Source organism: Cydia amplana, chromosome 20 (assembly GCF_948474715.1).
Source record: "Cydia amplana chromosome 20, ilCydAmpl1.1, whole genome shotgun sequence".
In the NCBI taxonomy this organism is placed as follows: Eukaryota; Metazoa; Arthropoda; class Insecta; order Lepidoptera; family Tortricidae; genus Cydia; species Cydia amplana.
This window is the reverse complement of record NC_086088.1, coordinates 12,750,433-12,765,766: the sequence shown is the minus strand read 5'-3', so window position 1 is coordinate 12,765,766 and position 15,334 is coordinate 12,750,433. Positions and strand designations below refer to the sequence as shown.

At 35.2% G+C, this 15,334-nt stretch overlaps 1 long non-coding RNA gene across 1 annotated transcript in view; it reads right to left on the bottom strand.

Annotated features, from left to right (window-relative positions):
• LOC134657408 (uncharacterized) overlaps positions 1 to 12,808 on the bottom strand; it is an 84,210-nt gene extending 71,402 nt beyond the window's left edge. The window contains exon 1 of the long non-coding RNA XR_010097617.1: positions 12,690 to 12,808. This is a non-coding gene — a long non-coding RNA (uncharacterized LOC134657408). The remainder of the gene's footprint in view (positions 1 to 12,689) is intronic.
• Positions 12,809 to 15,334: the final 2,526 nt, after the last annotated feature.

Genomic DNA, 15,334 nt, shown 5'->3' with positions numbered 1-15,334 from the left:
TTCTTCGTTGTATAAAATATCGGTTCTCAAAAATTTTGGTTTGGCACCGACTTCAAAAAGTAAGTAATTACCCGGATGATTATTAATTTTCTTATTATTAGGTATTAATTACTTTTTGGCAAAAAATTGCTTTACGCCGTGGGATAGGGACTGGACACGTAAAGGGGTGCCATATAAAAATTATTTTGTACTTTTCAGTGGGTTGGTTTTTTGAAGGCGGTTCCCTTTTTTTAAAAAAGATATTATATTAAGTTATTTTATTTTGGTTTTATTTTTGTTTATTTTTAATTTTTTATTAAGCAACAGATTTGTACATGATTTGTACCATCTTAGTACCTATACATACAAAGATATGTTTTCATAACGTTCCTTTTCAACTTCTCCCATGGCAAAACCCGTACCTATCAAACCTGAAATTATTATACAAAAGCATTTAATGTTTGTTTTAATAAACTTTTTCTGTTATAATTAGAATAAATATATCTAATTTTGCGTATATTGACCAGGCAGGTGTTTGTATCACTAATTATGTGACCTATAAGTATAGACAGACAACAGCGTGCACAGAAACGTCAAAAACGGCATCAAGTAATGATTATTGCTATTTTAAAATTAGTCCCCTACTTCAGGGTAATGTTATACGCCTGTTCCTTAAAAAAGCTGAGGGCCTACCGCGAACCACGTTCGACGTGTTGCCTCCCTGTCACACTTACGTACGAATTTACAAGTGCGACAGAGAGGCAACACGTCGAACGTGGTTCGCGGTAGGCCCTCAGAAATGGACACTGAGGCATAATTATCATTATTTTGGAATTTAAGTACTATATAATATTATTTGTAGTCTTTTGGAATATCATATTTTATTTGAACTAATAATATTGTATAATAATAAATCATAAAAGCTCTATTTAGGGACAAGAAAGAACTTTCAACGGCAACACTAAAAATAAACTGTCAAATAGTCAAGTCGCCATAAAGCGGCACCGCGTTTGTTGGTTGCCTTTGCTTTGTTTCTGTTTATACAAACTTATTAATTTCATATTATAGCTTCATTTGAACTATAGTACAAGTACGTGAATAGAATACCTAGACGTGTCTTGCTTGGTGCAGTTGCGTAGGTATGCTAAAAGGAAAGTTGGAAGACCGATGTGGCGCTTTAAAGACTGTGCTAAGCGTGACATGTGCCCAAAATGTGGGAGGTCGTGCCGCTCACGCATCGGCCTCCACAATCACCAAACCCGTTGTCTAAACAGCAATGCATAAATCGTCTGCAATAGACGAAAAGACCTGTGATGATGACGTGAATTGCCGATGTAGTAACGGAACACTACTAATGGTAAAACCTACATATTAATCTGACAGTGTCTACTGTTTGCCAATAAATGATAAAATTGATAAAAAATTAACACTTCAGGTAAGTTTGTTTTGAATACAAAGGTTAATTAAATAATTTATCACCACACCAACTGGTAAAGGCCCCCTTGATTGTTCAAATACTAATGAGAAAATTGCATTTATGATTTATCCCACATGTGGGGCAAAGTAATCAGATCTAAATTTTGAGTTTCCTTATGTTAGCTGGTAGAATTTACTTTTAAATGATGATTTTGAATTATAAATTCTTTATAATGTTCATGTGGATTTGATTTTTTTGGTATTTTATAGTTGGTATTTTCCCTGCATTGGCATGGTGATAAATTCTGTGTTTCATTAGGTGGCAATGTTTGTTTAACCCTCGTGCCTTGAATTCTCACAACGCTCAAGATTCCACTTCTCGAACCACTCGCTACGCTCATAGTTCAAATCTTCTGCTTGCCCTGGAATCAACATTAGCATGAGCGGTTAAACAACTGCTTTGCCCCCTTGCCCACTAATAACTATTGTCAAGTTTTATTTTAACCCCCCATGCTAATATTGATACCCGAGCAAGCAAAAGATTCCAAAGTATTTAGAGTTAGAGCAAGAAAGAAGAAAGGTACGTCATAATTTCAAAGATGTTTGACATTTAAAATAACACATGTACTGCGCAGGCGATCAATATCGCTGCATACTTTTCTTGGTCTAAATCTATACAATGGTTAGTGTTTGCAAACAGACTCCAATGTGAAGGCAATGTGTATTAAACTTTATTGTGATATTATTACATTTTATATATAAAAAATATGTTTCTGATTTCAGGACCCAGCCTCTAGCCACTAGAAGTTACAATGTATGCAACAAGAGAGTGAAGATGAAATAGTCAATGCATCTCTGTACAGTCGCCATCAGATATATCGGAACGGCCAAGGTGTTCACAATATCTGAACACGCACTCTAACGCCCTGACAATAGAGGCGTGTTCAGATATTTGTGAGCGCCTTGGCCGCTCCGATATATCTGATGGCGACTGTACCACAAGTAAAATATTTTGAGTGGAAGATGGTTGAGATTGATTCCTGTTTCAACGGACAGACACATGCTATGAAGATTCTCTTAAAAATAATAAAATACAATTAATAAATTCAATGTTTAACATGATAGTGACTTTATTTTGTCTACCCACTAACAACCAATTTGTTCAATGCTGGCGGGCAATGGCGGTAAACTTAAATATTTGATGTGGTATGAAGCTAAATGTTTTGAACATAATGGCAAGCCACTAAAAAGTTTTAATCCTAGATTAGCCATTAAACTGTGGCTGCCAGTCTGATTTGTTAATTGTTATATAAGTACAGTCAGCGTCATATAGTAGGTAGCATCCAAAGTATTCAAATAGTTCGGTACACCATATTATTTGTATGGCGTACTGAACTATTTGAATACTTTGGATGCGACCTACTATACGACGCTGACTGTACTTAATTTAAATATATATAAATTGTATATTATTTCTACGGCCTCCTAGCTAGTCAGTAGTGACAGTGACCCTGCTCTGCTATGTGCTATGAAGTAGGAGGTCCTGGGTTCAAATCCTCATAGGACATTTATTTGTTTTTTAATTGTGTGTGTATATATTAATGGTCTATATCTATTCCCATCTGTCCACACCTCTTGTATGGCGGCGGGGACAAATGGGCCACCACCATGGGACACCATATTAATACACTTTTAGGGGGATCCGAACCTAGGACTTCCAGCTTTGATATGATCATAAAATATAAGATATGTATGTATTTACATTTACACATTGTATTATTGCTCTCATACATATAGGGATATTTTTTTAAATGTCGGATGTCTCTTCTCTTTTGAGCATGAATAGAAGCAGGGGATAACTGACAGAACGGGATAGTCTTATGTATCTTTCAGTAGGAGTAGCAGCGAAAGCGCTATTATTGTTTGTCCTTGTCACAGTCTCACATCTTGTTTTATTCCCCACCGTAAATTGACCACCGTGATTGGTCGAATTCATTTGTTGCCCACCATAACAAATAAATTCGACCAATCATAGCGGCGCAATGCGACGCTATGATTGGTCGAATTTACATGTTTTGTCCCTCACGGAGGCACGCGTACACCACTTCTATAGGATGCTACCTTCTATGCTTTTGAGCAAGTTTTTGTCACCTGCCCTGCTATTCAAACTACTCAAGAATTTACAATGTTTTGTTACCAAGTAGGTCGATTAGTGTAAGACTGTCCTAAAATATATGTATAGCTATATGAGGACAATTTTGTAATGCGTAAGGTTAAGTAAATTAATATACAAACAGCAACACTCCTAACTGTACATCGGTACAGTTAACACTTAACAGTGTGGCTGATGATACCATGTAGGTTTAATATATTTTAATTATTATCACGTTTCTAAGAACAATAGTACATTATTGTCGAGGTTCGGAAGTAGCTACTTGCAAGCTGAGGATTCGTTTTAAACGGACGACCTTGGGAGTCCGTTTAATTGAATCCGAAGCCAGCAAGTAGCCTTCCAGCCGAGTCATATATAGTGCTTTTCTCAAAAATGGTGCAAGAGATATTTTACAGAAGCAACGTTCTAATTTTCACAGAGAAAAGTAAAACCATTAAAAAGATTTGCTTGCCGCCTTTAAAAAAAATAGAAGTGTATTTTTCTGCTGAAAATACGCCAACGTATTTGAGACACCTAAATAGTTGCGGTACCAACATTATATTAATAATAAGTGCTGATCATCTGTTCGGCTGTTTAATGGACCTATGCCTTCATTTGATATGGCCATTTAAAGTTTTAAAAAGTTTGGAACTCGTTTAATAATGGAATTTGTATGCAACATTGCAGTCCCGAAATCGAGACAGCAATGTTTTTAACTTTTTAATTTTTAGAATGACCATAAACTACACACTTCGCGACCTATTTTTTAACCGGCAACGTCGACTTTGCCGTCCATTTTTGAGAAAAATTATATTATTTATTACTTAATAATGTTGATATGTTGTCTGTGATATGATCATAAAGTATGAGGATTTACTACAGTGACATCTATTGATAGTCTTTCTCAAACAATCGAGCTATTTAGTGTGTTACAACGGCAAGAAACTAACTGTCTAGTAATGCGATAGATGGCGCTTAGAATAGTTCATGCCATTATTTATTTATTTTTTTCTGCGTCGATTTACTATGTGTAAATGGATGTTTTAAAAGGTTTTTGTTGTAATATGCTAAATAAATTAGAACTATACATGTTAATTTAAAAATTGGCAAGATTTGAAATAACACAAATATATATTTAGGCCCAATGGTGCTCTGAGTGACATCTCTTGGATTTTTGTGGAACTAAGCGAGGCTTGTATGGGCCGATTACTCTATACTATACTTACTTTATGGTGAGACAAAATGATATTCAAGTGACTTTATACTCAAATATCATTTCAACATGCGGGGTCTAATACAAGTTCGAAATACTTGGGTTCTATTATCTCTGTCCCTTTCACACTGTTAGCAAAAAGAAACAGACAAAAAATATATATATATTCACGGTTTATAATAGACCCCCGAAAAACTTCAGACCGCATCGATCCAAACCACGTATACGAGTATGAACACTATGAACTATAGCATATAACGCATAATAACTAATTAATAAAAATAAAGTTTAAGATTTGATAAAAACTGATAAAATACTATATTTTAGGTATTTTATTTATTGTACAATTAAAATAATTAACTCAAAAAATACACAGCGGGCTCAGCACGGTTCCATTTTTATCGACTATCACTATGCCCGTCACTTTCGCACTTACATACTTGTTAGAACGTGACAGGCATGGTGATAAACGATAAAAATGCTACCGTGCTACTAGGGCAGATCATCACGCAAAATTAATTATTTTACTTATAAAAATTTCTACCATACTAATACCTCTTGAACGAAAATGTTGCTTAATTTAGGTACTTGTTCGTTTGTTTATTAATTTAAATGTCAATTAAAATAAAATATAATAAAAAATATAGCTAAGTTTGATTATAAAAGGCGCCCAGAAAAAGCCGCGAGGGGGCGGCTTCGCCGCCCCCCCGAGGCCTGCCGCCCCGGGCCATGGCCCCCTTGGCCCTAGGGTAAATACGCCTCTGGTTGAAGGTGATAATAAATTGGTTACATTTATTGAGCCTGTATAATGGTCGAATAGTCAACTGATCATTCTTAACCCTTATTACGACTGGTTAAAGTCTAGAATGTGTATTTCTGCGCGTCTTCATTTTCCTATACCATTCTCGAATGACAAATCAACGGATTTCTTGTAATAGGTAAGTACGTGTAGTAAAGTTTATCGGGTTTTAGAGCGGGAAAAAGCCCCGTATTAGATATTTGCTGTTAGAATAGAATGCACCTGCGTGTGGCTTTACGCAAAAATGGTGACAAAAGGCTTTTGATTTTCAAATACATAGTACTTATATTTTTTGTCATTACAAATTACAATAATTATCATATACCTGAATTGAAGAGTAAATTGCCTATGTATCTGAGTTAATACTTTCACACTACTGTATCTCGAGAAATACTATAACTCTTAAAAAAGTCGTTATTTTTTGACATGGCTATCCAAACGAACCCAGTTTCTGAGACAAAACACTAAATTGGCCATTTACCATTAATCCTAATCTGGTGTTGACCATCGTAACTTAATCCGGCCATTTAACAACTTAACCAATAAAATAAATAACGTGTCACGGCGATAAATCCACGCACGCGTCCCGAACGCTCAAAATACACATACGTTAAGGGAGTTCCCACCATCAATACACATGTATTATAACTGCTTACCGAGGATTAAGTAGTTAAAGCTTCGGATACAAGAAACAAAAACAAACTTGTACCTATACTGTAACTAGACTTCATAAAATAAGTAAATCTTTCATTGGCCAATGTGCTCGTTTCTACAATAATTTTTTTTAGATATTCAACTTTTGCCATTGCCACGGTCATCAAACAAAAGTTGTGTAAAAAGGGATAGGTATTATAAAATATCAGACTATTTAGAAGAAGTTAACCCATGGAGTTAATAAATATGTGTATAGTGTACCATAGATAATATAAATTATGTTATTCAATTTTTAAGTAATTGCTACTGTTTGACGTCATAAAGCGATTGTAAAATCCTATTATGAAAATAAATTATATGATATGATATTATATTATGATAATTATGATCATTTAGACGGTTCAAGATCTTGCATGTAATTGGATGTAATGCATATTCGATACATTGCTGACTACAGAGTACAATGAATTCAGATCGACTAACTAGCTACTTGCGTTTAGTAGCAAATGTAAGAACTCACAATAAATACTAATTAATGTGTAAACAGGGCCAAATGTGTGCCATACTTACCCGTTATGCTACACTTACCCGTACTGACCTTACTCAAAAGTATTCTTAGTAACTTTAGCCGTAACATAAGTAAGTCTTTAGTGGGAAAAAATTTCAAAATTTATAATAGGTCCGATAATTACCATATTTTTTCAAGTTTTTGAAGTATACAATCTATCTATAGGTACCTAGTAGGTACGTATGTATTTCAAAATTTCAAACAACAATTACCTACAACATTACCTACTTTAAATAAGTTAACAAATAACTTAATCATGTCAGCCTAAATTGCTGAACAGTGTATGAAACTTGAGTTAGTAGTTGATCGTCTCACTCAAGCTCGCTAAGCAATGCCAACACAAGGACAGACCGCGATAACTCAATCTAACACTTCGGGAACATGCGGCTATTTGAATACTGATAGCATTCCACCTTCACAATCCGAATTTTATAGGTACAGAACGAAAGATACTGCTGTTGATTTCAACATAACAACTAAGTTAAACTATGGTTTTTCTCCAGTCATGGATAGTAGGTGACATTTCTTTTAAAGCTTAATGTCTGTTAAATTACATTACTATACAATTTTAATGTGTGTTAAAGCAAATAAAAATAAAATTCAAATAAATATTTGGGAACCATCTTACACAGATCGACCTAGCTCCAAATTAAGCAAATCTCGTGCTAAGGGTATTAGGGTACTAGGCGACGATATACATACGTATATTCTTATAGGTAAATACATATACTTATATACATAGAAAACACCCATGACTCGGGAACTATAATATGTGCTCATCACACAAGTAAATGCCCTTACCGGGATTCGAACCCGGGACCATCGGCTTTATAGGCAGGGTCACTATACCCACTAGGCCAGACCGGTCGTCAAGAATATTTCTGATTATTGTACTTATATTATTTTTATAATACTATCCAATGTCATTCCTTCCAGTAAGAGTGGGAGTTTATTCCAATCCTAAGCCATAAGTCCCCGCAATTACGTTGTAGAACAAAATATGTATGAAGTGAAGATAACGCTCGGCCGAGCTCTCCTATGGGACTCGGGGCTAATATAGTATGGAGAGAGCTTTTGTTATATTTACTTAGCTCAATAAAGTCACACTCTTGCATTACGTCTGCATCGAAGTAATGTATCATAACATAAACATAAAACTTCTATGAAAATGCTATACCTACTTCTGTGGAAGCCCCGAAAATACATTGACAAAGAATTTTTAAGTTTCTTACACGTTTTTAACAAAATCATCAATTTGTTTACTAAAACAAAACATAATATTATCTTCAAAATATACTCCTTTAGCTTTGGTACAAACACGTAAACGTTTGTTAAAAATTAAAAACATTTTTTTTTACTTTGATGTGTAAGATAATTTTACATTATATAGGTCAATTCTAAATCAACTTTTCTCTCTTACTACACAAATAAGTATTGTTTAGTCACAGAAATGATCGTAGAGCCACGCCTGCGCTCTGACGTTTATATTAAGACGAGAGTAAGTTATCTCAGCCATCATAATCTAACAAAGGATCACAATAGAGTGTTGCTCCATCATCAATATATTACCCGACAGAGCAGGAGCTGTTTTGATACTTGTAGCTAATGATACAGGCCGCGTAGCCAACGTGCCAATCGCTTACGCTCTGTAGCGATCGAAACGCAACTGTAACTGTCGCTGCACTAATACGGAAGAGTGCTAGAGAGACACAAAGCGTTTCGTTGTCGAAGCGATAGCGATTGTCAGCTTGGATAAGCCGGCTGGTCGATTTACGAAAGGGCGGCCTAGCCAAGGTGTCGATCGCTTGCGCCGAATCGCTTTGTGTCTCTCTGTCACTATTCCAATTAGTGTGACAGTGACAGTTGCGTTTCGTTCGCTACGGAGCGTTAGCGATTGGCATTTTGTCTACGGGGCCTGGCACGAATCGAATGGCATGAATGAGTGAATGGAAATATATATTTCTGTAACAGATAAACCAATAAAATGGTGAAACCAATGGTGATGAATGGTGGTGGTAGTGGTAGGTAAGCATTCTTTTACTCTGACGGATAAAGGATGACTCACATTAGACCGGGCCGTGTCCGAGCCGGAGCTTCGTTTTCTATGGAAAGCATCACGTGATCATCTGTCATCTGTCATAGAAAAGTAAGCGCTGGACGCTCTGACCCGGACACGGCCCGGTCGGCCCGGTCTAATGTAAGACATCCTTAATGTGTCGCACATGTCAACCGTCCGATTAAAAAAATGCGTACAAATAATCGTGTATGTAGTAGGTAATAAATATAATGTACTTATGTATAAAACAATGTACTAAAATCGCACTAAAAACGCTAAATACGCGCCTCAAAAAAACGAAATAAATAAAAGTCTAACTAAACAGTAAAGTATCAAGAAAGTTCTAGGTGCTCTAATCCAAGCCCACGGAGGTGTGATCGTTGTGAATTACGTCCCAGCGGGGACTCGAACCCGGGACCGGGGCTTCTCGGAACGTGATATGATCGCTGGCATGTTGATTGTGGCGAGCAGGTGGTAAAAAACGGAATGTTTGGCCACTGGGAATAACTAACACTAAACACAATATATTATAGTATTTAAATCAATTACATAAAACCTAAACCATACACAAGGTTCGTCAGCATTATAAAATACTTCTATAATGAACGTGGCACCAATAATGAGATGTACACCACAAATCCTGTAACATAAGTATTAAACATCAGTTTTGATTAAACACTGCTAACAGTTTCCCATAAACAAGAGTCATAGACGTTCATATAAATTTATTGAAATAATTTTGGTCCTACGGACTAGGATAGTTTTTATCGCGGAAATCAGACGCAGACAAACTCGTGGGCAAAAGCTAATAAATAAATCAGTCACAACTATGATTATTTAATTAAGATAAACATTGTGGTCAAACCGGCTCAATGCCACTGACACTTGAATATTATAATTTATAAACTAATATTGGAAACTTAGCAAAAAAGTAGATAAATCATCGACGCGACGGGGAACTAGTGCTATTAAGGCATTATTATTTTGTTAGTGAGAAAATTATTAATAGATCTTAACTTAATACTGCTCGAATTATAATAATCTAACGGCTTTCCTAACGTATTAACGAAAATAATTTGCCATGATCAAAGTAGGTAAGTACTTATGTTGTAGGTATCAATGAGACCTAATGACGCCTAAATTGTAATCCCTCTATGTCTCTGGATGGGCTTAAAACGAGCCAAACTGTACCCACAGCATATTCTTTAATAACACATCTAAAATAAGACTACGTTGAAAGTAAAATATTTTATTAATGTAAATAAAATGTGCGTAGGTAGTACTAGTAATTCAGAGAGTAAAGATTCGATATCGGATCGGACGATGTGGAAACGCTCTGAAATTGTTATAGGTATGTATTGATTACACGACAGCATGTAATCAATATTATATTTCACCTATGGTTATTAGAAATACCTATGTATACAAATGATTAATGATAAGGGGAATTAATATCTTCATATTCGTTTTAAAATAAATTTTAAGACACAGTTGCAGAGCATTTCTTTATAGTAAAAAAAAATGTTTAATTCAAATGAATTTAGGTAATGGCTTTAAAAACATGCAAGAATCACCGATCGATTAAAAAAACCGGCCAAGTGCGAGTCGGACTCGCGCACGGAGGGTTCCGCACCATCAACAAAAAATAGAGCAAAAAAATCGTGTTTGTTGTATGGGAGCCCCCCTTAGATATTTATTTTATTTTATTTTTAGTATTGTTGTTATAGCGGCAACAGAGATACATCATTTGTGAAAATTTCAACTGTCTAGCTATCGCGGTTCATGAGATACAGCCTGGTGACAGACGGACGGACGGACGGACGGACGGACAGCGAAGTCTTAGTAATAGGGTCCCGTTTTTTACCCTTTGGGTACGGAACCCTAAAAAACTATAATCATCACGTATGAACCAAATGAACGGAATTCGATCTGATATATAAAAGAAATCAGATGCGAAACTGTCACATTAAATTTTAACTAGGAGTGTTTAACATGGTTCTTAGGCAAAATAAACAAATTAATTTAATTTATTAGACACCTCGCCTGACGTTTCACATTAATATATTGATATAATGCTATTAGCATATAATGTTATAGCCGTTAAGCCAAAATTGGAAAATGTTCCATGTTTGCGCCTACTCTTTATGTCAAAATTACTGTGGTGACACATTATAGCTATTATTGAAACGGTTTTTACTAGGGCGTATGTATTTTGTTTTTAGCTCAAAATATTGGTGATTCTTGCTTTCTATGTCAAATGTAAAAAAAAGGTTTTTTTAATGTCGAAAACTGCTTCATTCATCGAAATTGTTAGAACCCTTTTCGAGAAACCCTTTCCTACATATTTTGTTAATTTGTCTGTAAACAGCTGTTAGGTCCAGCACAAAGGGATCAAGTAAAGAGGAAGGAGGCGGCCGCGTCTCCATACAAACGTAGTCCCCATTTTCCTCTACGGATATTGTCATTATGGAAAATATTTTTACATGATTTTATGTATATTAACCATAGCTATGCCCCTACGTTTGACTTTTATTCCTTTTTTGATTAGGTATTGTACCTAAGAATTAGGAGCGAATAACAGATTTCATACAATTTTTTAAATGCTCCTAACTCAATCGTAGGCTGTAGTTGATATACATAAATTGTATCTATGTATCTAAATATGTTCAATAATGTTAATATCCAGAGAGGAAAATGAGGACTACGTTTGTATGAAAAGGCGATTTCGCGCGGGTCCCCTACTTTCGTCTTAAAGCCTAATTTTCTGCTCCTTTTGTGTTACTTATGTTACAGTATGGCTATGGCAGTGACATTTGTTTTAAAATCCGTGTAAAACCCAAATAGATATTAGCTTTTCGAAACCACAAGCTGTTTTGCATAATCTCAGTATGGGGTCCTATCGGACTACTGACGCGCCTATGTCTTTATACATTAGGATAAAATCATCCTCTTAAACCAAACAGGTTTAAGCGACGCAATGAAATAAATCTATTATCAACTCAGTCTCAGTGCAAATAAGGTTGATGTTTGATTAATTTTGGAAATGAAATAAGATGTTTTGGTTTAAAAACGAAGTGTTAGATACCAGTTTGCTTAATTTGATAGAACAATAATGATTTTAGTTTATTGAACTACCGAGTATACGGTAGTCAATTTGTTAAATGTGTTTATTTTATGTATTTTAAGTTATTTAGAAACGCGTAGAAATAGTTTAATTAATATGTTTTAGGATTTGATTGTATTAACGGTAAAGTGATAGTCGTAATTAAATTAATAAACATTTAATTATACTCATTGAAATCGACTAAATGGTTTTAGAGAAATTATTTGACATCCTTATTAATATGTAATTTAAAATGACACGCTTTATTACTAATACCTAAATTTTTACTTATATTGAATAACATAAAAATACGAATGGAAATCATGTTTGTACGTTATTTAAAAATCAACATGAAATGGTATATAAACTGAAATTTAACAGTTAAACACACTTTGGAATAGGTAATTGCTTATTATGACAATAAAGTACCCTGAAGAACAATAAAATGGGGTTATCTTGTATGCAATTTTCCATCCCATTTTCATTGCTTTTAGACTCCGCTTTACATATAGCCAAGTGTTACAATAAAAAAAAGTTTTTGGCAAACATTTCATTTTTGGTACAAGTTTTTATCGCGGACTGTACTTATTTTTCCACAGACAACTAGACAATCGAGACAATTCTAAAAACCCCAAACACAATTAGGTTCCGTTGTTTTATCACAGAGTTCCTATTACTACCTCCTGTCTCCATCATCAGATCAGCTCCATGGTAGGTACCATAATATTGCATTGTCATCCGATTTATACATGCAAAATTTCAGCTCAATCGGAAACCGGGAAGTGGATCAAATTTAACTTGCAAGATTTGATTACAGACAGACAGAGAACGGGACAGGTGAAAGTAAATAAAAGCTTGTAATAATAATAAAAAAGTTACATATGTTTCAAAGAAATATATCTATTTTTTAATAGGTACAGAAATTTACAAACTTATAACTTGTTTCAAAGTGTGTTAGTTTTTTTGTGATAAAATATAATGTTAAAACACTTTAAACTGGCCACGAAGACAATCTAATGTGAAATTTATATGCGCCGTCAATTCAAACACTAAAACATACCAATAAACATGACAGTAACGGAGCCATTTAAATCAGTGATTTAAATAAATAAGTCGATGGAACAATCGAATCAAAATAAGAATATCTTGCGGCGATAATTTCCGGGATGGGGAACTTATTCTATTGCTACTGAAATAATTATTATTTAGAATTTACCGAAACTTTGCCTACGAGTATCTTTCCTATGCATGTAGGTATTATCTTGATTGATGTTACTAATGGTTAATAAGCAGAATTATTAATATTATTATATAAAGTAAGTGACGAAATACTTAGTTACTGTCACCTGCAATCTTGGAGGATATAATCAAACGGAGACGCCATGTCTGTAACTTTCTGTACAAAACAGTCTGCCGATTTTTGCGGGGGAGGGGAACGTCAAATGTATGCGTAACGTAAAAATAGCCATGTCAGATAAACGTCAGTCCATACATTGTGTATGACCGTTGGCCGCCTATTTTCGACAGAGGGGAAAGCCTGTTAATGGCTACTCCGTTTAGTTGTATCCTCCAAGCCTGCAATAATGTTACTCTTCGAAAGCCGCAAAAATATGTGACACGCTCTTATGCCTCTACAAATAAATAAGAACGTGTCAGATATTTTTGCGGCCTTCGTTGTGTAACATATTATTGCAGGTGACTGTACTTACGTCTGGATTTGATACCCTTGCCTAGACCAAGATAAACAGGTAGGTAGGTAATGAAATAAAAATCATTCTTTCATGTCTTCACATAAAATTCGATACCTAACGTGAAAAAATCCATTGTGTCATGATTAGGCATTTTGCATGCAAACCCTGCGTCGCAAAACCTGGCATTATGTGTAAATTAACTTAAATTGAAACCTAACTCCTACTGCTATTTCAATAAAGCTTAATGTCCTCCAACAATATGTATCTTTTAAAAAGCCACCTTAATAAAATGGCGCTTACTTCGTAAAGAGTAATATTTTGTATAAAAGTATCTTTAATAAAGGAATAAACGCCAATAATCGTAAAGTTCTTTTTCCCGTGAATTGTCTCATGTTCTTTGGTATGTACAGTCGCTATCAGATATATCGGAGCGGCCAAGGCGCTCACAAATATCTGAACACGCCTCTATTGTCAAGGCTTTAGAGTGCTTGTTCAGATATTGTTAACACCTTGGCCGCTCCGATATATCTGATGGCGACTGTACAAGAGTATGTACTTACTTACTAAATTGTGGCCATAATTAGACCATTTAAAAGCCTCGAAGTGGCCGCACCAGGATGTGGCTTAATAGCGGATTGGTTGATTTTGAAAGAGCTATAATATTGGTATTCGATTGATGTAGGGTATTGGGGGTACGGGGAATTTTGGGCAGTTAAACGGTCAATAGAATTATAAAGTAATTATCCAATCGGAGGCCAGAAGCGAATGATGTGAGCAATAAAAGCCATGAAAAGAATAATAAATATGGTGATGTATTTATAGTTGGAATGTTTTAAGCCTTTAAAATTCGCATACACCGAAGTTACACTCTGATTATAAAAATGATTTTCATAAAAATAAGGTACTTACTTACCTAAATTTTCAATGAACATATTCATAGTTCCATGTGAGCCTGCCGCGAGTACACACTAGAATTGTCACACGCCACACAATTTATTGCACTTTTCCACTGCCTTGCCGTGTCAGAAAATATCCAACGTCATAAGAATAGGTACAAAGAAACTTGGCTATTGGCCTCTTCAAACGTCAGCGATACTACTTTACTACTTGAGTCGTCAACCATAAGGGGCTGTTCATAAATTACGTTATCTATTTTTGACGATTTTTGACCCTCCCCCCTCTAAAATCATCCAAAAATCATGCCGATGTTCAGACCCCCCCCCCCCCCCCCAATTTGAAATCACGTAATTTATGATTAGCCCCTAAGCGTAGTCAGTCGACATACTCTGCCTACCCTCGTCGTCAACCATTGGACAACGTCGCTTATCTCGATTCGGGGTAAGTACGTGCTCCCTAAGATAAGGTAATTGAGACGGCAGCGCCGTGACCGACCCGCGAACGGTAGTGTCAACCTGTAAACATACATTATTGCGCTTTAGACTTCTTATTATAGTTTTGAGGATAAAAATAACTATTGTGGCAGTAATGTTGAGAATAAAGGTATATGAAGTTCAAGGTTCTGTAGAATGACTGTTCTTAATATAGAGAAAGGAAAATGTTTTTTTTTATCCGTTGTGTTGTAGGTACTGAGATAGATATGTTTAGTTTGGGATTCATGAACTTTAAAATATAAATAATCATTTTGCATGGAACAATCTTAAGCCTAAGCTTTAAGTAATTGTGAATTTATAAATTATATTTTA